This window comes from Taudactylus pleione, unplaced genomic scaffold (genome assembly GCF_031769625.1).
Source record: "Taudactylus pleione unplaced genomic scaffold, aTauple2 ptg000593l, whole genome shotgun sequence".
Lineage (NCBI taxonomy): Eukaryota > Metazoa > Chordata > Amphibia > Anura > Myobatrachidae > Taudactylus > Taudactylus pleione.
Genome location: NW_028284995.1, coordinates 648,051 through 674,021, shown reverse-complemented (window position 1 = coordinate 674,021; position 25,971 = coordinate 648,051). Strand labels below are relative to the sequence as shown.

Sequence of the window (25,971 nt, the reverse complement as noted above, 5' to 3'; positions counted from 1 at the left end):
ATGAAAACAATTTTTAAGCTGTATTTATGCACCGTGTTGTTAAATAAACATTCTCATCATTTAGAAGATTCATACTGAATACTCAACTATGTTAAGAAATGATGTTGTTTACATTTGAAATAATTTAATACTGATAACTACTCAAGGAAAAAAGAAAAAAGGTACTCAAACATGCTGAGACCCGGGACCTTTAGATCTTCAGTCTAATGCTCTCCCAACTGAGCTATTTCGGCAATGTCTGTGTATGGCAAAAGTCACTAAGACCTCAACTGAGCTATGTTTGCATGCTTACACAAGGTTTAGTATCAATATTTTTCTGTCATCATGATTGCATGAAATGAAAAGAAAATCTGTGTTTTATACTGTAAATATATCCATTACAAACCCTTAATCATACATTTAAGTAAAAGTTTTAACAAATTGTGGTCAGGAAGCATTGTTAGATTACTTCAAATTTTCATAATAGTTAGAGTAGCATGACTTACAACATGAAAACAATATTTAAGCTGTATTTATGCACCGTGTTGTTAATTAAACATTCTCATCATTTAGAAGTTACTACTGAATACTCAACTATGTTAAGAAATGATGTTGATTAAATTTGAAATAATTAAATTCTGATCACTACTCAAGGAAAAAAGAAAAAATGCTCTCAAACATGCCGAAACCCGGGACCTTTAGATCTTCAGTCTAACGCTCTCCCAACTGAGCTATTTCAGCAAGGTTGGTGTATGGCAAAAGTCACTAAGACCTCAACTGAGCTATGTTTGCATGATTACACAAGGTTAAGTATCAATATTTTTCTGTCATCATGATTGCATGAAATGAAGAGAAAAGATGTGTTTTATACTGTAAATATATAAATTACAAACCCTTAATTGTACATTTAAGTAAAAGTTTTAACAAATTGTGGTCAGGAAGCAGTTAGTTTACTTCAAATTTTCATAATAGAGTAGCATGATGGACAACATGAAAACAATTTTTAAGCTGTATTTATGCACCGTGTTGTTAACTAAACTTTCTCATCATTTAGAAGTTACTACTGTATACTCAACTATGTTAAGAAACGATGTTGTTTACATTTGAAATACATAAAAACTGATAACTGCTCAAGGAAAGAAGAAAAAAGGTACTGAAACATGTTGAAACTCGGGACCTTTAGATCTTCAGTCTAATGCTCTCCCAACTGAGCTATTACGGCAAAGTCTGTGTATGGCAAAAGTCACTAAGACCTCAACTGAGCTATGTTTGCATGGTTAGACAAGGTTTAGTATCAATATTTTTCTGTCATCATGATTGCATGAAAAGAAAAGAAAATATGTGTTTTTTACTGTATAACCCTTAATTATACATTTAAGTAAAAGTATTAAAAAATTGTGGTCTGGAAGCATTGTTAGATTACTTCAATTTTTCATAATAGAGTAGCATGACGGACAACATGAAAACAATATTTAAGCTGTATTTATGCACCGTGTTGTTAAATAAACATTCTCATCATTTAGAAGTTACTACTGAATACTCAACTATATTAAGAAATGATGTTGTTTAAATTTGAAATAATTAAATTCTGATCACTACTCAAGGAAAAAAGAAAAATGCACTCAAACATGCCGAAAACCGGGATCGAACCAGGGCCCTTTAGATCTTCAGTCTAACGCTCTCCCAACTGAGCTATTTCGGCAAGGTCGGAGTATGGCATAAGTCACTAAGACCTCAACTGAGCTATGTTTGCATGGTTACACAAGGTTAAGTATCAATATTTTTCTGTCATCATGATTGCATGAAATGAAGAGAAAAGATGTGTTTTATACTGTAAATATATAAATTACAAACCATTAATCGTACATTTAAGTAAAAGTTTTAACAAATTGTGGTCAGGAAGCAGTTAGTTTACTTCAAATTTTCATAATAGAGTAGCATGATGGACAACATGAAAACAATTTTTAAGCTGTATTTATGCACCGTGTTGTTAACTAAGCATTCTCATCATTTAGAAGTTACTACTGAATACTCAACTATGTTAAGAAATGATGTTGTTTACATTTGAAATACTTAAAAACTGATAACTGCTCAAGGAAAGAAGAAAAAAGGTACTGAAACATGTTGAAACTCGGGACCTTTAGATCTTCAGTCTAATGCTCTCCCAACTGAGCTATTTCGGCAAAGTCTGTGTATGGCAAAAGTCACTAAGATCTCAACTGAGCTATGTTTGCATGGTTACACAAGGTTTAGTATCAAAATTTTTCTGTCATCATGATTGCATGAAATTAAAAGAAAATATGTGTTTTATACTGTATAACCCTTAATTATACATTTAAGTAAAAGTTTTAACAAATTGTGGTCAGGAAGCATTGTTAGATTACTCCAAGTTTTCATAATAGAGTAGCATGACGGACAACATGAAAACAATATTTAAGCTGTATTTATGCACCGTGTTGTTAAATAAACATTCTCATCATTTAGAAGATACTACTGAATACTCAACTATATTAAGAAATGATGCTGTTTACATTTGAAATAATTAAATACTGATAACTACTCAAGGAAAAAAGAAAAACGTACTCAAACATGCTGAGACCCGGGACATTTAGATCTTCAGGTTAATGCTCTCCCAACTGAGCTATTTCGGCAAAGTCTGTGTATGGCAAAAGTCACTAAGACCTCAACTGAGCTATGTTTGCATGGTTACACAAGGTTTAGTATCAATATTTTTCTGTCATCATGATTGCATGAATTGAAAAGAAAATATGTGTTTTATACTATAAATATATCCATTACAAACCCTTAATCATACATTTAAGTAAAAGCTTTAACAAATTGTGGTCAGGAAGCATTGTTAGATTACTTCAAATTTTCATAATAGTTAGAGTAGCATGACTTACAACATGAAAACAATATTTAAGCTGTATTTATGCACCGTGTTGTTGATTAAACATTCTCATCATTTAGAAGTTACTACCGAATACTCAACTATGTTAAGAAATGATGTTGATTAAATTTGAAATAATTAAATTCTGATCACTACTCAAGGAAAAAAGAAAAAATGCACTCAAACATGCCGAAACCCGGGATCGAACCAGGGACCTTTAGATCTTCAGTCTAACGCTCTCCCAACTGAGCTATTTCGGCAAGGTCGGTGTATGGTAAAAGTCACTAAGACCTCAACTGAGCTATGTTTGCATGGTTACACAAGGTTAAGTATCAATATTTTTCTGTCATCATGATTGCATGAAATGAAGAGAAAAGATGTGTTTTATACTGTAAATATATAAATTACAAACCCTTAATCGTACATTTAGGTAAAAGTTTTAACAAATTGTGGTCAGGAAGCAGTTAGTTTACTTCAAATTTTCTTAATAGAGTAGCATGATGGACAACATGAAAACAATTTTTAAGCTGTATTTATGCACCGTGTTGTTAAATAAACATTCTCATCATTTTGAAGTTACTACTGAATACTCAACTATGTTAAGAAACGATGTTGTTTACATTTGAAATACTTAAAAACTGATAACTGCTCAAGGAAAGAAGAAAAAAGGTACTGAAACATGCTGAAACTTGGGACCTTTAGATCTTCAGTCTAATGCTCTCCCAACTGAGCTATTTCGGCAAAGTCTGTGTATGGCAAAAGTCACTAAGACCTCAACTGAGCTATGTTTGCATGGTTACACAAGGTTTAGTATCAATATTTTTCTGTCATCATGATTGCATGAAATGAAAAGAAAATATGTGTTTTATACTATAAATATATCCATTACAAACCCTTAATCAAACATTTAAGTAAAAGCTTTAACACATTGTGGTCAGGAAGCATTGTTAGATTACTTCAAATTTTCATAATAGTTAGAGTAGCATGACTTACAACATGAAAACAATATTTAAGCTGTATTTATGCACCGTGTTGTTAATTAAACATTCTCATCATTTAGAAGTTACTACTGAATACTCAACTATGTTAAGAAATGATGTTGTTTAAATTTGAAATAATTAAATTCTGATCACTACTCAAGGAAAAAAGAAAAATGCACTCAAACATGCCGAAACCCGGGATCAAACCAGGGACCTTTAGATCTTCAGTCTAACACTCTCCCAACTGAGCTGTTTCGGCAAGGTCAGTGTATGGCAAAAGTCACTAAGACCTCAACTGAGCTATGTTTGCATTGGTACACAAGGTTAAGTATCAATATTTTTCTGTCATCATGATTGCATGAAATGAAGAGAAAAGATGTGTTTTATACTGTAAATATATAAATTACAAACCCTTAATCATACATTTAAGTAAAAGTTTTAACAAATTGTGGTCAGGAAGCAGTTAGTTTACTTCAAATTTTCATAATAGAGTAGCATGATGGACAACATGAAAACAATTTTTAAGCTGTATTTATGCACCGTGTTGTTAAATAAACATTCTCATCATTTAGAAGTTACTACTGAATACTCAACTATGTTAAGAAACGATGTTGTTTACATATGAAATACTTAAAAACTGATAACTGCTCAAGGAAAGAAGACAAAAGGTACTGAAGCATGCTGAAACTCGGGACCTTTAGATCTTCAGTCTAATGCTCTCCCAACTGAGCTATTTCGGCAAAGTCTGTGTATGGCAAAAGTCACTAAGACCTCAACTGAGCTATGTTTGCATGGTTACACAAGGTTTAGTATCAATATTTTTCTGTCATCATGATTGCATGAAATGAAAAGAAAATATGTGTTTTATACTATAAATATATCCATTACAAACCCTTAATCAAACATTTAAGTAAAAGCTTTAACAAATTGTGGTCAGGAAGCATTGTTAGATTACTTCAAATTTTCATAATAGTTAGAGTAGCATGACTTACAACATGAAAACAATATTTAAGCTGTATTTATGCACCGTGTTGTTGATTTAACATTCTCATCATTTAGAAGTTACTACTGAATACTCAGCTATGTTAAGAAATTATGTTGTTTAAATTTGAAATAATTAAATTCTGATCACTACTCAAGGAAAAAAGAAAAAATGCATTCAAACATGCCAAAACCCGGGATTGAACAAGGGACCTTTAGATCTTCAGTCTAACGCTCTCCCAACTGAGCTATTTCGGTAAAGTATGTGTATGACGAAAGAAACTAAGACCTCAACTGAGCTATGTTTGCATGGTTAGAAAAGGTTTAGTATCAATATTTTTCTGTCATCATGATTGCATGAAATGAAAAGAAAATATGTGTTTTATACTGTTTAACCCTTAATTATACATTTAAGTAAAAGTATTAACAAATTGTGGTCAGGAAGCATTGTTAGATTACTTCAATTTTTCATAATAGAGTAGCATGACGGACAACATGAAAACAATATTTAAGCTGTATTTATGCACCGTGTTGTTAAATAAACATTCTCATCATTTAGAAGTTACTACTGAATACTCAACTATGTTAAGAAATGATGTTGTTTAAATTTGAAATAATTAAATTCTGATCACTACTCAAGGAAAAAAGAAAAAATGCATTCAAACATGCCAAAACCCGGGATTGAACAAGGGACCTTTAGATCTTCAGTCTAACGCTCTCCCAACTGAGCTATTTCGGTAAAGTATGCATATAACGAAAGAAACTAAGACCTCAACTGAGCTATGTTTGCATGGTTAGACAAGGTTTAGTATCAATATTTTTCTGTCATCATGATTGCATGACATGAAAAGAAAATATGTGTTTTATACTGTTTAACCCTTAATTATACATTTAAGTAAAAGTATTAACAAATTGTGGTCAGGAAGCATTGTTAGATTACTTCAATTTTTCATAATAGAGTAGCATGATGGACAACATGAAAACAATTTTTAAGCTGTATTTATGCACCGTGTTGTTAAATAAACATTCTCATCATTTAGAAGTTACTACTGAATACTCAACTATGTTAAGAAACGATGTTGTTTACATATGAAATACTTAAAAACTGATAACTGCTCAAGGAAAGAAGACAAAAGGTACTGAAGCATGCTGAAACTCGGGACCTTTAGATCTTCAGTCTAATGCTCTCCCAACTGAGCTATTTCGGCAAAGTCTGTGTATGGCAAAAGTCACTAAGACCTCAACTGAGCTATGTTTGCATGGTTACACAAAGTTTAGTATCAATATTTTTCTGTCATCATGATTGCATGAAATGAAAAGAAAATATGTGTTTTATACTATAAATATATCCATTACAAACCCTTAATCAAACATTTAAGTAAAAGCTTTAACAAATTGTGGTCAGGAAGCATTGTTAGATTACTTCAAATTTTCATAATAGTTAGAGTAGCATGACTTACAACATGAAAACAATATTTAAGCTGTATTTATGCACCGTGTTGTTGATTAAACATTCTCATCATTTAGAAGTTACTACTGAATACTCAACTATGTTAAGAAATTATGTTGTTTAAATTTCAAATAATTAAATTCTGATCACTACTCAAGGAAAAAAGAAAAAATGCATTCAAACATGCCAAAACCCGGGATTGAACAAGGGACCTTTAGATCTTCAGTCTAACGCTCTCCCAACTGAGCTATTTCGGTAAAGTATGTGTATGACGAAAGAAGCTAAGACCTCAACTGAGCTATGTTTGCATGGTTAGACAAGGTTTAGTATCAATATTTTTCTGTCATCATGATTGCATGAAATGAAAAGAAAATATGTGTTTTATACTGTTTAACCCTTAATTATACATTTAAGTAAAAGTATTAACAAATTGTGGTCAGGAAGCATTGTTAGATTACTTCAATTTTTCATAATAGAGTAGCATGACGGACAACATGAAAACAATATTTAAGCTGTATTTATGCACCGTGTTGTTAAAAAAACATTCTCATCATTTAGAAGTTACTACTGAATACTCAACTATGTTAAGAAATGATGTTGTTTAAATTTGAAATAATTAAATTCTGATCACTACTCAAGGAAAAAAGAAAAATGCACTCAAACATGCCGAAACCCGGGATCGAACCAGGGACCTTTAGATCTTCAGTCTAACGCTCTCCCAACTGAGCTATTTCGGCAAGGTCAGTGTATGGCAAAAGTCACTAAGACCTCAACTGAGCTATGTTTGCATTGGTACACAAGGTTAAGTATCAATATTTTTCTGTCATCATGATTGCATGAAATGAAGAGAAAAGATGTGTTTTATACTGTAAATATATAAATTACAAACCCTTAATCATACATTTAAGTAAAAGTTTTAACAAATTGTGGTCAGGAAGCAGTTAGTTTACTTCAAATTTTCATAATAGAGTAGCATGATGGACAACATGAAAACAATTTTTAAGCTGTATTTATGCACCGTGTTGTTAAATAAACATTCTCATCATTTAGAAGTTACTACTGAATACTCAACTATGTTAAGAAACGATGTTGTTTACATATGAAATACTTAAAAACTGATAACTGCTCAAGGAAAGAAGACAAAAGGTACTGAAACATGCTGAAACTCGGGACCTTTAGATCTTCAGTCTAATGCTCTCCCAACTGAGCTATTTCGGCAAAGTCTGTGTATGGCAAAAGTCACTAAGACCTCAACTGAGCTATGTTTGCATGGTTACACAAGGTTTAGTATCAATATTTTTCTGTCATCATGATTGCATGAAATGAAAAGAAAATATGTGTTTTATACTATAAATATATCCATTACAAACCCTTAATCAAACATTTAAGTAAAAGCTTTAACAAATTGTGGTCAGGAAGCATTGTTAGATTACTTCAAATTTTCATAATAGTTAGAGTAGCATGACTTACAACATGAAATCAATATTTAAGCTGTTTTTATGCACCGTGTTGTTGATTAAACATTCTCATCATTTAGAAGTTACTACTGAATACTCAACTATGTTAAGAAATTATGTTGATTAAATTTGAAATAATTAAATTCTGATCACTACTCAAGGAAAAAAGAAAAAATGCATTCAAACATGCCAAAACCCGGGATTGAACAAGGGACCTTTAGATCTTCAGTCTAACGCTCTCCCAACTGAGCTATTTCGGTAAAGTATGTGTATGACGAAAGAAACTAAGACCTCAACTGAGCTATGTTTGCATGGTTAGACAAGGTTTAGTATCAATATTTTTCTGTCATCATGATTGCATGAAATGAAAAGAAAATATGTGTTTTATACTGTTTAACCCTTAATTATACATTTAAGTAAAAGTATTAACAAATTGTGGTCAGGAAGCATTGTTAGATTACTTCAATTTTTCATAATAGAGTAGCATGACGGACAACATGAAAACAATATTTAAGCTGTATTTATGCACCGTGTTGTTAAATAAACATTCTCATCATTTAGAAGTTACTACTGAATACTCAACTATGTTAAGAAATGATGTTGTTTAAATTTGAAATAATTAAATTCTGATCACTACTCAAGGAAAAAAGAAAAATGCACTCAAACATGCCGAAACCCGGGATCGAACCAGGGACCTTTAGATCTTCAGTCTAACGCTCTCCCAACTGAGCTATTTTGGCAAGGTCGGAGTATGGCATAAGTCACTAAGACCTCAACTGAGCTATGTTTGCATGGTTATACAAGGTTAAGTATCAATATTTTTCTGTCATCATGATTGCATGAAATGAAGAGAAAAGATGTGTTTTATACTGTAAATATATAAATTACAAACCCTTAATCATACATTTAAGTAAAAGTTTAACAAATTGTGGTCAGGAAGCAGTTAGTTTACTTCAAATTTTCATAATAGAGTAGCATGACGGACAACATGAAAACAATTTTTAAGCTGTATTTATGCACCGTGTTTTTAAATAAACATTCTCATCATTTAGAAGATACTACTGAATACTCAACTATGTTAAGAAATGATGTTGTTTAAATTTGAAATAATTAAATTCTGATCACTACTCAAGGAAAAAAGAAAAAATGCATTCAAACATGCCAAAACCCGGGATTGAACAAGGGACCTTTAGATCTTCAGTCTAACGCTCTCCCAACTGAGCTATTTCGGTAAAGTATGTGTATGACGAAAGAAACTAAGACCTCAACTGAGCTATGTTTGCATGGTTAGACAAGGTTTAGTATCAATATTTTTCTGTCATCATGATTGCATGAAATGAAAAGAAAATATGTGTTTTATACTGTTTAACCCTTAATTATACATTTAAGTAAAAGTATTAACAAATTGTGGTCAGGAAGCATTGTTAGATTACTTCAATTTTTCATAATAGAGTAGCATGACGGACAACATGAAAACAATATTTAAGCTGTATTTATGCACCGTGTTGTTAAATAAACATTCTCATCAATTAGAAGTTACTACTGAATACTCAACTATGTTAAGAAATGATGTTGTTTAAATTTGAAATAATTAAATTCTGATCACTACTCAAGGAAAAAAGAAAAATGCACTCAAACATGCCGAAACCCGGGATCGAACCAGAGACCTTTAGATCTTCAGTCTAACGCTCTCCCAACTGAGCTATTTTGGCAAGGTCGGAGTATGGCATAAGTCACTAAGACCTCAACTGAGCTATGTTTGCATGGTTACACAAGGTTAAGTATCAATATTTTTCTGTCATCATGATTGCATGAAATGAAGAGAAAAGATGTGTTTTATACTGTAAATATATAAATTACAAACCCTTAATCATACATTTAAGTAAAAGTTTAACAAATTGTGGTCAGGAAGCAGTTAAATTACTTCAAATTTTCATAATAGAGTAGCATGACGGACAACATGAAAACAATTTTTAAGCTGTATTTATGCACCGTGTTGTTAAATAAACATTCTCATCATTTAGAAGATACTACTGAATACTCAACTATGTTAAGAAATGATGTTGTTTACATTTGAAATAATTTAATACTGATAACTACTCAAGGAAAAAAGAAAAAAGGTACTCAAACATGCTGAGACCTGGGACCTTTAGATCTTCAGTCTAATGCTCTCCCAACTGAGCTATTTCGGCAATGTCTGTGTATGGCAAAAGTCACTAAGACCTCAACAGAGCTATGTTTGCATGCTTACACAAGGTTTAGTATCAATATTTTTCTGTCATCATGATTGCATGAAATGAAAAGAAAATCTGTGTTTTATACTGTAAATATATCCATTACAAACCCTTAATCATACATTTAAGTAAAAGTTTTAACAAATTGTGGTCAGGAAGCATTGTTAGATTACTTCAAATTTTCATAATAGTTAGAGTAGCATGACTTACAACATGAAAACAATATTTAAGCTGTATTTATGCACCGTGTTGTTAATTAAACATTCTCATCATTTAGAAGTTACTACTGAATACTCAACTATGTTAAGAAATGATGTTGATTAAATTTGAAATAATTAAATTCTGATCACTACTCAAGGAAAAAAGAAAAAATGCACTCAAACATGCCGAAACCCGGGACCTTTAGATCTTCAGTCTAACGCTCTCCCAACTGAGCTATTTCGGCAAGGTCGGTGTATGGCAAAAGTCACTAAGACCTCAACTGAGCTATGTTTGCATGGTTACACAAGGTTAAGTATCAATATTTTTCTGTCATCATGATTGCATGAAATGAAGAGAAAAGATGTGTTTTATACTGTAAATATATAAATTACAAACCCTTAATCGTACATTTAAGTAAAAGTTTTAACAAATTGTGGTCAGGAAGCAGTTAGTTTACTTCAAATTTTCTTAATAGAGTAGCATGATGGACAACATGAAAACAATTTTAAAGCTGTATTTAAGCACCGTGTTGTTAAATAAACATTCTCATCATTTAGAAGTTACTACTGAATACTCAACTATGTTAAGAAACGATGTTCTTTACATTTGAAATACTTAAAAACTGATAACTGCTCAAGGAAAGAAGAAAAAAGGTACTGAAACATGCTGAAACTCGGGACCTTTAGATCTTCAGTCTAATGCTCTCCCAACTGAGCTGTTTCGGCAAAGTCTGTGTATGGCAAAAGTCACTAAGACCTCAACTGAGCTATGTTTGCATGGTTAGACAAGGTTTAGTATCAATATTTTTCTGTCATCATGATTGCATGAAATGAAAAGAAAATATGTGTTTTATACTGTATAACCCTTAATTATACATTTAAGTAAAAGTTTTAACAAATTGTGGTCAGGAAGCATTGTTAGATTACTTAAATTTTTCATAATAGAGTAGCATGATGGACAACATGAAAACAATATTTAAGCTGTATTTATGCACCGTGTTGTTAAATAAACATTCTCATCATTTAGAAGTTACTACTGAATACTCAACTATATTAAGAAATGATGTTGTTTAAATTAGAAATAATTAAATTCTGATCACTACTCAAGGAAAAAAGAAAAATGCACTCAAACATGCCGAAACCCGGGATCGAACCAGGGACCTTTAGATCTTCAGTCTAATGCTCTCCCAACTGAGCTATTTCGGCAAGGTCGGAGTATGACATAAGTCACTAAGACCTCAACTGAGCTATGTTTGCATGGTTACACAAGGTTAAGTATCAATATTTTTCTGTCATCATGATTGCATGAAATGAAGAGAAAAGATGTGTTTTATACTGTAAATATATAAATTACAAACCCTTAATCGTACATTTAAGTAAAAGTTTTAACAAATTGTTGTCAGGAAGCAGTTAGTTTACTTCAAATTTTCATAATAGAGTAGCATGATGGACAACATGAAAACAATTTTTAAGCTGTATTTATGCACCGTGTTGTTAACTAAACATTCTCATCATTTAGAAGTTACTACTGAATACTCAACTATGTTAAGAAACGATGTTGTTTACATTTGAAATACTTTAAAACTGATAACTGCTCAAGGAAAGAAGAAAAAAGGTACTGAAACATGTTGAAACTCGGGACCTTTAGATCTTCAGTTTAATGCTCTCCCAACTGAGCTATTTTGGCAAAGTCTGTGAATGGCAAAAGTCACTAAGACCTCAACTGAGCTATGTTTGCATGGTTACACAAGGTTTAGTATCAATATTTTTCTGTCATCATAATTGCATGAATTGAAAAGAAAATATGTGTTTTATACTATAAATATATCCATTACAAACCCTTAATCATACATTTAAGTAAAAGCTTTAACAAATTGTGGTCAGGAAGCATTGTTAGATTACTTCAAATTTTCATAATAGTTAGAATAGCATGACTTACAACATGAAAACAATATTTAAGCTGTATTTATGCACCATGTTGTTAATTAAACATTCTCATCATTTAGATGTTACTACTGAATACTCAACTATGTTAAGAAATGATGTTGATTAAATTTGAAATAATTAAATTCTGATCACTACTCAAGGAAAAAAGAAAAAATGCACTCAAAAATGCCAAAACCCGGGATCGAACCAGGGACCTTTAGATCTTCAGTCTAACGCTCTCCCAACTGAGCTATTTCGGCAAGGTCGGTGTATGGCAAAAGTCACTAAGACCTCAACTGAGCTATGTTTGCATGGTTACACAAGGTTAAGTATCAATATTTTTCTGTCATCATGATTGCATGAAATGAAGAGAAAAGATGTGTTTTATACTGTAAATATATAAATTACAAACCCTTAATCGTACATTTAAGTAAAAGTTTTAACAAATTGTGGTCAGGAAGCAGTTAGTTTACTTCAAATTTTCTTAATAGAGTAGCATGATGGACAACATGAAAACAATTTTTAAGCTGTATTTATGCACCGTGTTGTTAAATAAACATTCTCATCATTTAGAAGTTACTACTGAATACTCAACTATGTTAAGAAACGATGTTGTTTACATTTGAAATACTTAAAAACTGATAACTGCTCAAGGAAAGAAGAAAAAAGGTACTGAAACATGCTGAAACTCGGGACCTTTAGATCTTCAGTCTAATGCTCTCCCAACTGAGGTATTTCGTCAAAGTCTGTGTATGGCAAAAGTCACTAAGACCTCAACTGAGCTATGTTTGCATGGTTACACAAGGTTTAGTATCAATATTTTTCTGTCATCGTGATTGCATGAAATGAAAAGAAAATATGTGTTTTATACTATAAATATATCCATTACAAACCCTTAATCAAACATTTAAGTAAAAGCTTTAACACATTGTGGTCAGGAAGCATTGTTAGATAACTTCAAATTTTCATAATAGTTAGAGTAGCATGACTTACAACATGAAAACAATATTTAAGCTGTATTTATACACCATGTTGTTAATTAAACAGTCTCATCATTTAGAAGTTACTACTGAATACTCAACTATGTTAAGAAATGATGTTGTTTAAATTTGAAATAATTAAATTCTGATTACTACTCAAGGAAAAAAGAAAAAAGCTACTCAAATATGCTGAGACCCGGGACCTTTAGATCTTCAGTATAACGCTCTCCCAACTGAGCTATTTCGGCAAGGTCAGTGTATGGCAAAAGTCACTAAGACCTCAACTGAGCTATGTTTGCATTCGTACACAAGGTTAAGTATCAATATTTTTCTGTCCTCATGATTGCATGAAATGAAGAGAAAAGATGTGTTTTATACTGTAAATATATAAATTACAAACCCTTAATCATACATTTAAGTAAAAGTTTTAACAAATTGTGGTCAGGAAGCAGTTAGTTTACTTAAAATTTTCTTAATTGAGTAGCATGATGGACAACATGAAAACAATTTTTAAGCTGTATTTATGCACCGTGTTGTTAAATAAACATTCTCATCATTTAGAAGTTACTACTGAATACTCAACTATGTTAAGAAACGATGTTGTTTACATTTGAAATACTTAAAAACTGATAACTGCTCAAGGAAAGAAGAAAAAAGGTACTGAAACATGCTGAAACTCGGGACCTTTAGATCTTCAGTCTAATGCTCTCCCAACTGAGCTATTTCGGCAAAGTCTGTGTATGGCAAAAGTCACTAAGACCTCAACTGAGCTATGTTTGCATGGTTACACAAGGTTTAGTATTAATATTTTTCTGTCATCATGATTGCATGAAATGAAAAGAAAATATGTGTTTTATACTATAAATATATCCATTACAAACACTTAATCAAACATTTAAGTAAAAGCTTTAACAATTTGTGGTCAGGAAGCATTGTTAGATTACTTCACATTTTCATAATAGTTAGAGTAGCATGACTTACAACATGAAAACAATATTTAAGCTGTATTTATGCACCGTGTTGTTAATTAATCATTATCATCATTTAGAAGTTACTATTGAACAAGGGACCTTTAGATCTTCAGTCTAACGCTCTCCCAACTGAGCTATTTCGGCAAAGTATGTGTATGACGAAAGTCACTAAGACCTCAACTGAGCTATGTTTGCATGGTTAGACAAGGTTTAGTATCAATATTTTTCTGTCATCATGATTGCATGAAATGAAAAGAAAATATGTGTTTTATACTGTTTAACCCTTAATTATAAATTTAAGTAAAAGTATTATCAAATTGTGGTCAGGAAGCATTGTTAGATTACTTCAATTTTTCATAATAGAGTAGCATGACGGACAACATGAAAACAATATTTAAGCTGTATTTATGCACCGTGTTGTTAAATCAACATTCTCATCATTTAGAAGTTACTACTGAATACTCAACTATGTTAAGAAATGATGTTGTTTAAATTTGAAATAATTAAATTCTGATCACTACTCAAGGAAAAAAGAAAAATGCACTCAAACATGCCGAAACCCAGGACCGAACCAGGGACCTTTAGATCTTCAGTCTAACGCTCTCCCAACTGAGCTATTTCCGCAAGGTCGGAGTATGGCATAAGTCACTAAGACCTCAACTGAGCTATGTTTGCATGGTTACACAAGGTTAAGTATCAATATTTTTCTGTCATCATGATTGCATGAAATGAAGAGAAAAGATGTGTTTTATACTGTAAATATATAAATTACAAACCCTTAATCGTACATTTAAGTAAAAGTTTTAACAAATTGTGGTCAGGAAGCAGTTAAATTACTTCAAATTTTCATAATAGAGTAGCATGACGGACAACATGAAAACAATTTTTAAGCTGTATTGATGCACCGTGTTGTTAAATAAACATTCTCATCATTTAGAAGATACTACTGAATACTCAACTATGTTAAGAAATGATGTTGTTTACATTTGAAATAATTTAATACTGATAACTACTCAAGGAAAAAAGAAAAAATGTACTCAAACATGCTGAAACCCAGGACCTTTAAATCTTCAGTCTAACGCTCTCCCAACTGAGCTATTTCGTCAAAGTCTGTGTATGGCAAAAGTCACTAAGACCTCAACTGAGCTATATTTGCATGGTTACACAAAGTTTAGTATCAATATTTTTCTGTCATCATGATTGCATGAAATGAAGAGAAAAGATGTGTTTTATACTGTAAATATATAAATTACAAACCCTTAATCATGCATTTAAGTAAAAGTTTTAACAAATTGTGGTCAGTAAACAGTTAGTTTACTTCAAATTTTCATAATAGAGTAGCATGACGGACAACATGAAAACAATATTTAAGCTGTATTTATGCACCGTGTTATTAAATAAACATTCTCATCATTTAGAAGATACTACTGAATACTCAACTATGTTAAGAAATGATGTTGTTTACATTTGAAATAATTAAATACTGATAACTACTCAAGGAAAAAAGAAAAAAGGTACTCAAATATGCTGAGACCCGGGACCTTTAGATCTTCAGTCTAATGCTCTCCCAACTGAGCTATTTCGGCAATGTCTGTGTATGGCAAAAGTCAGTAAGACCTCAACTGAGCTATGTTTGCATGCTTACACAAGGTTTAGTATCAATATTTTTCTGTCATCATGATTGCATGAAATGAAAAGAAAATCTGTGTTTTATACTGTAAATATATCCATTACAAACCCTTAATCATACATTTAAGTAAAAGTTTTAACAAATTGTGGTCAGGAAGCATTGTTAGATTACTTCAAATTTTCATAATAGTTATAGTAGCATGACTTACAACATGAAAACAATATTTAAGCTGTATTTATGCACCGTGTTGTTAATTAAACATTCTCATCATTTAGAAGTTACTACTGAATACTCAACTATGTTAAGAAATGATGTTGATTAAATTTGAAATAATTAAATTCTGATCACTACTCAAGGAAAAAAGAAAAAATGCACTCAAACATGCCGAAACCCGGGACCTTTAGATCTTCAGTCTAATGCTCTCCCAACTGAGCTATTTCGGCAAGGTCGGTGTATGGCAAAAGTCACTAAGACCTCAACTGAGCTATGTTTGCATGGTTACACAAGGTTAAGTATCAATATTTTTCTGTCATCATGATTGCATGAAATGAAGAGAAAAGATGTGTTTTATACTGTAAATATATAAATTACAAACCCTTAATCATACATTTAAGTAAAAGTTTTAACAAATTGTGGTCAGGAAGCAGTTATTTTTCTTCAAATTTTCTTAATAGAGTAGCATGATGGACAACATGAATACAATTTTCAAGCTGTATTTATGCACCGTGTTGTTAAATAAACATTCTCATCATTTAGAAGTTACTACTGAATACTCAACTATGTTAAGAAACGATGTTGTTTACATTTGAAATACTTAAAAACTGATAACTGCTCAAGGAAAGAAGAAAAAAGGTACTGAACCATGCTGAAACAAGGGACCTTTAGATCTTCAGTCTAATGCTCTCCCAACTGAGCTATTTCGGCAAAGTCTGTGTATGGCAAAAGTCACTAAGACCTCAACTGAGCTATGTTTGCATGGTTACACAAGGTTTTGTATCAATATTTTTCTGTCATCATGATTGCATGAAATGAAAAGAAAATATGTGTTTTATACTGTAAATATATCCATTACAAACCCTTAATCAAACATTTAAGTAAAAGCTTTAACAAATTGTGGTCAGGAAGCATTGTTAGATTACTTCATATTTTCATAATAGTTAGAGTAGCATGACTTACAACATGACAACAATATTTAAGCTGTATTTATGCACCGTGTTGTTAATTAAACATTCTCATCATTTAGAAGTTACTACTGAATACCCAACTATGTTAAGAAATGATGTTGATTAAATTTGAAATAATTAAATTCTGATCACTACTCAAGGAAAAAAGAAAAAATGCACTCTAACATGCCGAAACCCGGGATCGAACCAGGGACTTTTAGATCTTCAGTCTAACGCTCTCCCAACTGAGCTATGTCGGCAAAGTATGTGTATGACAAAAGTCACTAAGACCTCAACTGAGCTATGTTTGCATGGTTAGACAAGGTTTAGTATCAATATTTTTCTGTCATCATGATTGCTTGAAATGAAAAGAAAATATGTGTTTTATACTGTATAACCCTTAATTATACATTTAAGTAAAAGTATTAACAAATTGTGGTCAGGAAGCATTGTTAGATTACTTCAATTTTTCATAATAGAGTAGCATGACGGACAACATGAAAACAATATTTAAGCTGTATTTATGCACCGTGTTGTTAAATAAACATTCTCATCATTTAGAAGTTACTAATGAATACTCAACTATATTAAGAAATTATGTTGTTTAAATTTGAAATAATTAAATTCTGATCACTACTCAAGGAAAAAAGAAAAATGCACTCAAACATGCCGAAACCCGGGATCGAACCAGGGACCTTTAGATCTTCAGTCTAACGCTCTCCCAACTGAGCTATTTCGGCAAGGTCGGAGTATGGCATAAGTCACTAAGACCTCAACTGAGCTATGTTTGCATGGTTACACAAGGTTAAGTATCAATATTTTTCTGTCATCATGATTGCATGAAATGAAGAGAAAAGATGTGTTTTATACTGTAAATATAAAAATTACAAACCCTTAATCGTACATTTAAGTAAAAGTTTTAACAAATTGTGGTCAGGAAGCAGTTAAATTACTTCAAATTTTCAGAATAGAGTAGCATGATGGACAACATGAAAACAATTTTTAAGCTGTATTTATGCACTGTGTTGTTAAATAAACATTCTCATCATTTAGAAGATACTAATGAATACTCAACTATGTTAAGAAATGATGTTGTTTACATTTGAAATAATTTAATACTGATAACTACTCAAGGAAAAAAGAAAAAATGTACTCAAACATGCTGAAACCCGGGACCTTTAAATCTTCAGTCTAACGTTCTCCCAACTGAGCAATTTCGTCAAAGTCTGTGTATGGCAAAAGTCACTAAGACCTCAACTGAGCTATATTTGCATGGTTACACAAAGTTTAGTATCAATATTTTTCTGTCATCATGATTGCATGAAATGAAGAGAAAAGATGTGTTTTATACTGTAAATATATAAATTACAAACCCTTAATCATACATTTAAGTAAAAGTTTTAACAAATTGTGGTCAGTAAACAGTTAGTTTACTTCAAATTTTCATAATAGAGTAGCATGACGGACAACATGAAAACAATGTTTAAGCTGTATTTATGCACCGTGTTATTAAATAAACATTCTCATCATTTAGAAGATACTACTGAATACTCAACTATGTTAAGAAACGATGTTGTTTACATTTGAAATAATAAAATACTGATAACTACTCAAGGAAAAAAGAAAAAAGGTACTCAAACATGCTGAGACCCGGGACCTTTAGATCTTCAGTCTAATGCTCTCCCAACTGAGCTATTTCGGCAATGTCTGTGTATGGCAAAAGTCAGTAAGACCTCAACTGAGCTATGTTTGCATGCTTACACAAGGTTTAGTATCAATATTTTTCTGTCATCATGATTGCATGAAATGAAAAGAAAATCTGTGTTTTATACTGTAAATATATCCATTACAAACCCTTAATCATACATTTAAGTAAAAGTTTTAACAAATTGTGGTCAGGAAGCATTGTTAGATTACTTCAAATTTTCATAATAGTTAGAGTAGCATGACTTACAACATGAAAACAATATTTAAGCTGTATTTATGCACCGTGTTGTTAATTAAACATTCTCATCATTTAGAAGTTACTACTGAATACTCAACTATGTTAAGAAATGATGTTGATTAAATTTGAAATAATTAAATTCTGATCACTACTCAAGGAAAAAAGAAAAAATACACTCAAACATGCCGAAACCCGGGACCTTTAGATCTTCAGTCTAACGCTCTCCCAACTGAGCTATTTCGGCAAGGTCGGTGTATGGCAAAAGTCACTAAGACCTCAACTGAGCTATGTTTGCATGGTTACACAAGGTTAAGTATCAATATTTTTCTGTCATCATGATTGCATGAAATGAAGAGAAAAGATGTGTTTTATACTGTAAATATATAAATTACAAACCCTTAATCGTACATTTAAGTAAAAGTTTTAACAAATTGTGGTCAGGAAGCAGTTAGTTTACTTCAAATTTTCATAATAGAGTAGCATGATGGACAACATGAAAACAATTTTTAAGCTGTATTTATGCACCGTGTTGTTAAATAAACATTCTCATCATTTAGAAGTTATTACTGAATACTCAACTATGTTAAGAAACGATGTTGTTTACATTTGAAATACTTAAAAACTGATAACTGCTCAAGGAAAGAAGAAAAAAGGTACTGAAACATGCTGAAACTCGGGACCTTTAGATCTTCAGTCTAATGCTCTCCCAACTGAGCTATTTCGGCAAAGTCTGTGTATGGCAAAAGTCACTAAGACCTCAACTGAGCTTTGTTTGCATGGTTACACAAGGTTTAGTATCAATATTTTTCTGTCATCATGATTGCATGAAATGAAAAGAAAATATGTGTTTTATACTATAAATATATCCATTACAAACCCTTAATCAAATATTTAAGTAAAAGCTTTAACACATTGTTTTCAGGAAGCATTGTTAGATTACTTCAAATTTTCATAATAGTTAGAGTAGCATGACTTACAACATGAAAACAATATTTAAGCTGTATTTATGCACCGTGTTGTTAATTAATCATTATCATCATTTAGAAGTTACTACTGAATACTCAACTATGTTAAGAAATGATGTTGATTAAATTTGAAATAATTAAATTCTGATCACTACTCAAGGAAAAAAGAAAAAATGCACTCAAGCATGCCGAAACACGGGATCAAACAAGGGACCTTTAGATCATCAGTCTAACGCTCTCCCAACTGAGCTATTTCGGCAAAGTACGTGTATGACGAAAGTCACTAAGACCTCAACTGAGCTATGTTTGCATGGTTACACAAGGTTTAGTATCAATATTTTTCTGTCATCATGATTGCATGAAATGAAAAGAAAATATGTGTTTTATACTGTTTAACCCTTAATTATACATTTAAGTAAAAGGATTAACAAATTGTGGTCAGGAAGCATTGTTAGATTACTTCAATTTTTCATAATAGAGTAGCATGACGGACAACATGAAAACAATATTTAAGCTGTATTTATGCACCGTGTTGTTAAATAAACATTCTCATCATTTAGAAGTTACTACTGAATACTCAACTATGTTAAGAAATTATGTTGTTTAAATTTGAAATAATTAAATTCTGATCACTACTCAAGGAAAAAAGAAAAATGCACTCAAACATGCCGAAACCCGGGATCGAACCTGGAACCTTTAGATCTTCAGTCTTACGCTCTCCCAACTGAGCTATTTTGGCAAGGTCGGAGTATGGCATAAGTCACTAAGACCTCAACTGAGCTATGTTTGCATGGTTACACAAGGTTAAGTATCAATATTTTTCTGTCATCATGATTGCATGAAATGAAGAGAAAAGATGTGTTTTATACTGTAAATATATAAATTACAAACCCTTAATCGTACATTTAAGTAAAAGTTTTAACAAATTGTGGTCAGGAAGCAGTTAAATTACTTCAAATTTTCATAATAGAGTAGCATGATGGACAACATGAAAACAATTTTTAAGCTGTATTTATGCACCGTGTTGTTAAATAAACATTCTCATCATTTAGAAGATACTAATGAATACTCAACTATGTTAAGAAATGATGTTGTTTACATTTGAAATAATTTAATACTGATAACTACTCAAGGAAAAAAGAAAAAATGTACTCAAACATGCTGAAACCCGGGACCTTTAAATCTTCAGTCTAACGTTCTCCCAACTGAGCAATTTCGTCAAAGTCTGTGTATGGCAAAAGTCACTAAGACCTCAACTGAGCTATATTTGCATGGTTACACAAAGTTTAGTATCAATATTTTTCTGTCATCATGATTGCATGAAATGAAGAGAAAAGATGTGTTTTATACTGTAAATATATAAATTACAAACCCTTAATCATACATTTAAGTAAAAGTTTTAACAAATTGTGGTCAGTAAACAGTTAGTTTACTTCAAATTTTCATAATAGAGTAGCATGACGGACAACATGAAAACAATGTTTAAGCTGTATTTATGCACCGTGTTATTAAATAAACATTCTCATCATTTAGAAGATACTACTGAATACTCAACTATGTTAAGAAACGATGTTGTTTACATTTGAAATAATAAAATACTGATAACTACTCAAGGAAAAAAGAAAAAAGGTACTCAAACATGCTGAGACCCGGGACCTTTAGATCTTCAGTCTAATGCTCTCCCAACTGAGCTATTTCGGCAATGTCTGTGTATGGCAAAAGTCAGTAAGACCTCAACTGAGCTATGTTTGCATGCTTACACAAGGTTTAGTATCAATATTTTTCTGTCATCATGATTGCATGAAATGAAAAGAAAATCTGTGTTTTATACTGTAAATATATCCATTACAAACCCTTAATCATACATTTAAGTAAAAGTTTTAACAAATTGTGGTCAGGAAGCATTGTTAGATTACTTCAAATTTTCATAATAGTTAGAGTAGCATGACTTACAACATGAAAACAATATTTAAGCTGTATTTATGCACCGTGTTGTTAATTAAACATTCTCATCATTTAGAAGTTACTACTGAATACTCAACTATGTTAAGAAATGATGTTGATTAAATTTGAAATAATTAAATTCTGATCACTACTCAAGGAAAAAAGAAAAAATACACTCAAACATGCCGAAACCCGGGACCTTTAGATCTTCAGTCTAACGCTCTCCCAACTGAGCTATTTCGGCAAGGTCGGTGTATGGCAAAAGTCACTAAGACCTCAACTGAGCTATGTTTGCATGGTTACACAAGGTTAAGTATCAATATTTTTCTGTCATCATGATTGCATGAAATGAAGAGAAAAGATGTGTTTTATACTGTAAATATATAAATTACAAACCCTTAATCGTACATTTAAGTAAAAGTTTTAACAAATTGTGGTCAGGAAGCAGTTAGTTTACTTCAAATTTTCATAATAGAGTAGCATGATGGACAACATGAAAACAATTTTTAAGCTGTATTTATGCACCGTGTTGTTAAATAAACATTCTCATCATTTAGAAGTTATTACTGAATACTCAACTATGTTAAGAAACGATGTTGTTTACATTTGAAATACTTAAAAACTGATAACTGCTCAAGGAAAGAAGAAAAAAGGTACTGAAACATGCTGAAACTCGGGACCTTTAGATCTTCAGTCTAATGCTCTCCCAACTGAGCTATTTCGGCAAAGTCTGTGTATGGCAAAAGTCACTAAGACCTCAACTGAGCTTTGTTTGCATGGTTACACAAGGTTTAGTATCAATATTTTTCTGTCATCATGATTGCATGAAATGAAAAGAAAATATGTGTTTTATACTATAAATATATCCATTACAAACCCTTAATCAAATATTTAAGTAAAAGCTTTAACACATTGTTTTCAGGAAGCATTGTTAGATTACTTCAAATTTTCATAATAGTTAGAGTAGCATGACTTACAACATGAAAACAATATTTAAGCTGTATTTATGCACCGTGTTGTTAATTAATCATTATCATCATTTAGAAGTTACTACTGAATACTCAACTATGTTAAGAAATGATGTTGATTAAATTTGAAATAATTAAATTCTGATCACTACTCAAGGAAAAAAGAAAAAATGCACTCAAGCATGCCGAAACACGGGATCAAACAAGGGACCTTTAGATCATCAGTCTAACGCTCTCCCAACTGAGCTATTTCGGCAAAGTACGTGTATGACGAAAGTCACTAAGACCTCAACTGAGCTATGTTTGCATGGTTACACAAGGTTTAGTATCAATATTTTTCTGTCATCATGATTGCATGAAATGAAAAGAAAATATGTGTTTTATACTGTTTAACCCTTAATTATACATTTAAGTAAAAGGATTAACAAATTGTGGTCAGGAAGCATTGTTAGATTACTTCAATTTTTCATAATAGAGTAGCATGACGGACAACATGAAAACAATATTTAAGCTGTATTTATGCACCGTGTTGTTAAATAAACATTCTCATCATTTAGAAGTTACTACTGAATACTCAACTATGTTAAGAAATTATGTTGTTTAAATTTGAAATAATTAAATTCTGATCACTACTCAAGGAAAAAAGAAAAATGCACTCAAACATGCCGAAACCCGGGATCGAACCTGGAACCTTTAGATCTTCAGTCTAACGCTCTCCCAACTGAGCTATTTTGGCAAGGTCGGAGTATGGCATAAGTCACTAAGACCTCAACTGAGCTATGTTTGCATGGTTACACAAGGTTAAGTATCAATATTTTTCTGTCATCATGATTGCATGAAATGAAGAGAAAAGATGTGTTTTATACTGTAAATATATAAATTACAAACCCTTAATCGTACATTTAAGTAAAAGTTTTAACAAATTGTGGTAAGGAAGCAGTTAAATTACTTCAAATTTTCATAATAGAGTAGCATGATTGACAACATGAAAACAATTTTTAAGCTGTATTTATGCACCGTGTTGTTATATAAACATTCTCATAATTTAGAAGATACTACTGAATACTCAACTATGTTAAGAAATGATGTTGTTTACATTTGAAATAATTTAATACTGATAACTACTCAAGGAAAAAAGAAAAAATGTACTCAAACATGCTGAAACCCGGGACCTTTAAATCTTCAGTCTAACGCTCTCCCAACTGAGCTATTTCGGCAAAGTCCGTGTATGGCAAAAGTCACTAAGACCTCAACTGAGCTATGTTTGCATGGTTACACAAGGTTTAGTATCAATATTTTTCTGTCATCATGATTGCATGAATTGAAAAGAAAATATGTGTTTTATACTATAAATATATCCATTACAAACCCTTAATCATACATTTAAGTAAAAGCTTTAACAAATTGTGGTCAGGAAGCATTGTTAGATTACTTCAAATTTTCATAATAGTTAGAGTAGCATGACTTACAACATGAAAACAATATTTAAGCTGTATTTATGCACCATGTTGTTAATTAAACATTCTCATCATTTAGAAGTTACTACTGAATACTCAACTATGTTAAGAAATGATGTTGATTAAATTTGAAATAATTAAATTCTGATCACTACTCAAGGAAAAAAGAAAAAATGCACTCAAACATGCCGAAACCCGGGATCGAACAAGGGACCTTTAGATCTTCAGTCTAACGCTCTCCCAACTGAGCTCTTTCGGCAAGGTCGGTGTATGGCAAAAGTCACTAAGACCTCAACTGAGCTATGTTTGCATGGTTACACAAGGTTAAGTATCAATATTTTTCTGTCATCATGATTGCATGAAATGAAGAGAAAAGATGTGTTTTATACTGTAAATATATAAATTACAAACCCTTAATCGTACATTTAAGTAAAAGTTTTAACAAATTGTGGTCAGGAAGCAGTTAGTTTACTTCAAATTTTCTTAATAGAGTAGCATGATGGACAACATGAAAACAATTTTTAAGCTGTATTTATGCACCGTGTTGTTAAATAAACATTCTCATCATTTAGAAGTTACTACTGAATACTCAACTATGTTAAGAAACAATGTTGTTTAAATTTGAAATACTTAAAAACAGATAACTGCTCAAGGAAAGAAGAAAAAAGGTACTGAAACATGCTGAAACTCGGGACCTTTAGATCTTCAGTCTAATGCTCTCCCAACTGAGCAATTTCGGCAAAGTCTGTGTATGGCAAAAGTCACTAAGACCTCAACTGAGCTATATTTGCATGGTTACACAAAGTTTAGTATCAATATTTTTCTGTCATCATGATTGCATGAAATGAAGAGAAAAGATGTGTTTTATACTGTAAATATATAAATTACAAACCCTTAATCATACATTTAAGTAAAAGTTTTAACAAATTGTTGTCAGTAAACAGTTAGTTTACTTCAAATTTTCATAATAGAGTAGCATGACGGACAACATGAAAACAATGTTTAAGCTGTATTTATGCACCGTGTTATTAAATAAACATTCTCATCATTTAGAAGATACTACTGAATACTCAACTATGTTAAGAAACGATGTTGTTTACATTTGAAATAATAAAATACTGATAACTACTCAAGGAAAAAAGAAAAAAGGTACTCAAACATGCTGAGACCCGGGACCTTTAGATCTTCAGTCTAATGCTCTCCCAACTGAGCTATTTCGGCAATGTCTGTGTATGGCAAAAGTCAGTAAGACCTCAACTGAGCTATGTTTGCATGCTTACACAAGGTTTAGTATCAATATTTTTCTGTCATCATGATTGCATGAAATGAAAAGAAAATCTGTGTTTTATACTGTAAATATATCCATTACAAACCCTTAATCATACATTTAAGTAAAAGTTTTAACAAATTGTGGTCAGGAAGCATTGTTAGATTACTTCAAATTTTCATAATAGTTAGAGTAGCATGACTTACAACATGAAAACAATATTTAAGCTGTATTTATGCACCGTGTTGTTAATTAAACATTCTCATCATTTAGAAGTTACTACTGAATACTCAACTATGTTAAGAAATGATGTTGATTAAATTTGAAATAATTAAATTCTGATCACTACTCAAGGAAAAAAGAAAAAATGCACTCAAACATGCCGAAACCCGGGACCTTTAGATCTTCAGTCTAATGCTCTCCCAACTGAGCTATTTCAGCAAGGTCGGTGTATGGCAAAAGTCACTAAGACCTCAACTGAGCTATGTTTGCATGGTTACACAAGGTTAAGTATCAATATTTTTCTGTCATCATGATTGCATGAAATGAAGAGAAAAGATGTGTTTTATACTGTAAATATATAA

The 25,971-nt window shown here is 31.6% G+C and overlaps 10 non-coding genes across 10 annotated transcripts; all 10 read right to left on the bottom strand.

Annotated features, from left to right (window-relative positions):
• Positions 1-1,608: 1,608 nt before the first annotated feature.
• On the bottom strand, positions 1,609-1,681 carry TRNAF-GAA (transfer RNA phenylalanine (anticodon GAA)). Its single transcript has one exon. It is a non-coding gene; the product is annotated as a tRNA-Phe (tRNA).
• Positions 1,682-3,056: 1,375 nt separating this feature from the next.
• Positions 3,057-3,129, bottom strand: TRNAF-GAA (transfer RNA phenylalanine (anticodon GAA)). The gene has a single exon. It is a non-coding gene; the product is annotated as a tRNA-Phe (tRNA).
• Positions 3,130-6,944: 3,815 nt separating this feature from the next.
• TRNAF-GAA (transfer RNA phenylalanine (anticodon GAA)) lies at positions 6,945-7,017 on the bottom strand. The gene has a single exon. It is a non-coding gene; the product is annotated as a tRNA-Phe (tRNA).
• Positions 7,018-8,404: 1,387 nt separating this feature from the next.
• Positions 8,405-8,477, bottom strand: TRNAF-GAA (transfer RNA phenylalanine (anticodon GAA)). Its single transcript has one exon. It is a non-coding gene; the product is annotated as a tRNA-Phe (tRNA).
• An 899-nt stretch (positions 8,478-9,376) lies between these two features.
• On the bottom strand, positions 9,377-9,449 carry TRNAF-GAA (transfer RNA phenylalanine (anticodon GAA)). The gene has a single exon. It is a non-coding gene; the product is annotated as a tRNA-Phe (tRNA).
• Positions 9,450-11,304: 1,855 nt separating this feature from the next.
• Positions 11,305-11,377, bottom strand: TRNAF-GAA (transfer RNA phenylalanine (anticodon GAA)). Its single transcript has one exon. It is a non-coding gene; the product is annotated as a tRNA-Phe (tRNA).
• A 907-nt stretch (positions 11,378-12,284) lies between these two features.
• On the bottom strand, positions 12,285-12,357 carry TRNAF-GAA (transfer RNA phenylalanine (anticodon GAA)). The gene has a single exon. It is a non-coding gene; the product is annotated as a tRNA-Phe (tRNA).
• A 5,151-nt stretch (positions 12,358-17,508) lies between these two features.
• TRNAF-GAA (transfer RNA phenylalanine (anticodon GAA)) lies at positions 17,509-17,581 on the bottom strand. Its single transcript has one exon. It is a non-coding gene; the product is annotated as a tRNA-Phe (tRNA).
• A 2,356-nt stretch (positions 17,582-19,937) lies between these two features.
• On the bottom strand, positions 19,938-20,010 carry TRNAI-GAU (transfer RNA isoleucine (anticodon GAU)). Its single transcript has one exon. It is a non-coding gene; the product is annotated as a tRNA-Ile (tRNA).
• A 2,836-nt stretch (positions 20,011-22,846) lies between these two features.
• TRNAI-GAU (transfer RNA isoleucine (anticodon GAU)) lies at positions 22,847-22,919 on the bottom strand. Its single transcript has one exon. It is a non-coding gene; the product is annotated as a tRNA-Ile (tRNA).
• Positions 22,920-25,971: the final 3,052 nt, after the last annotated feature.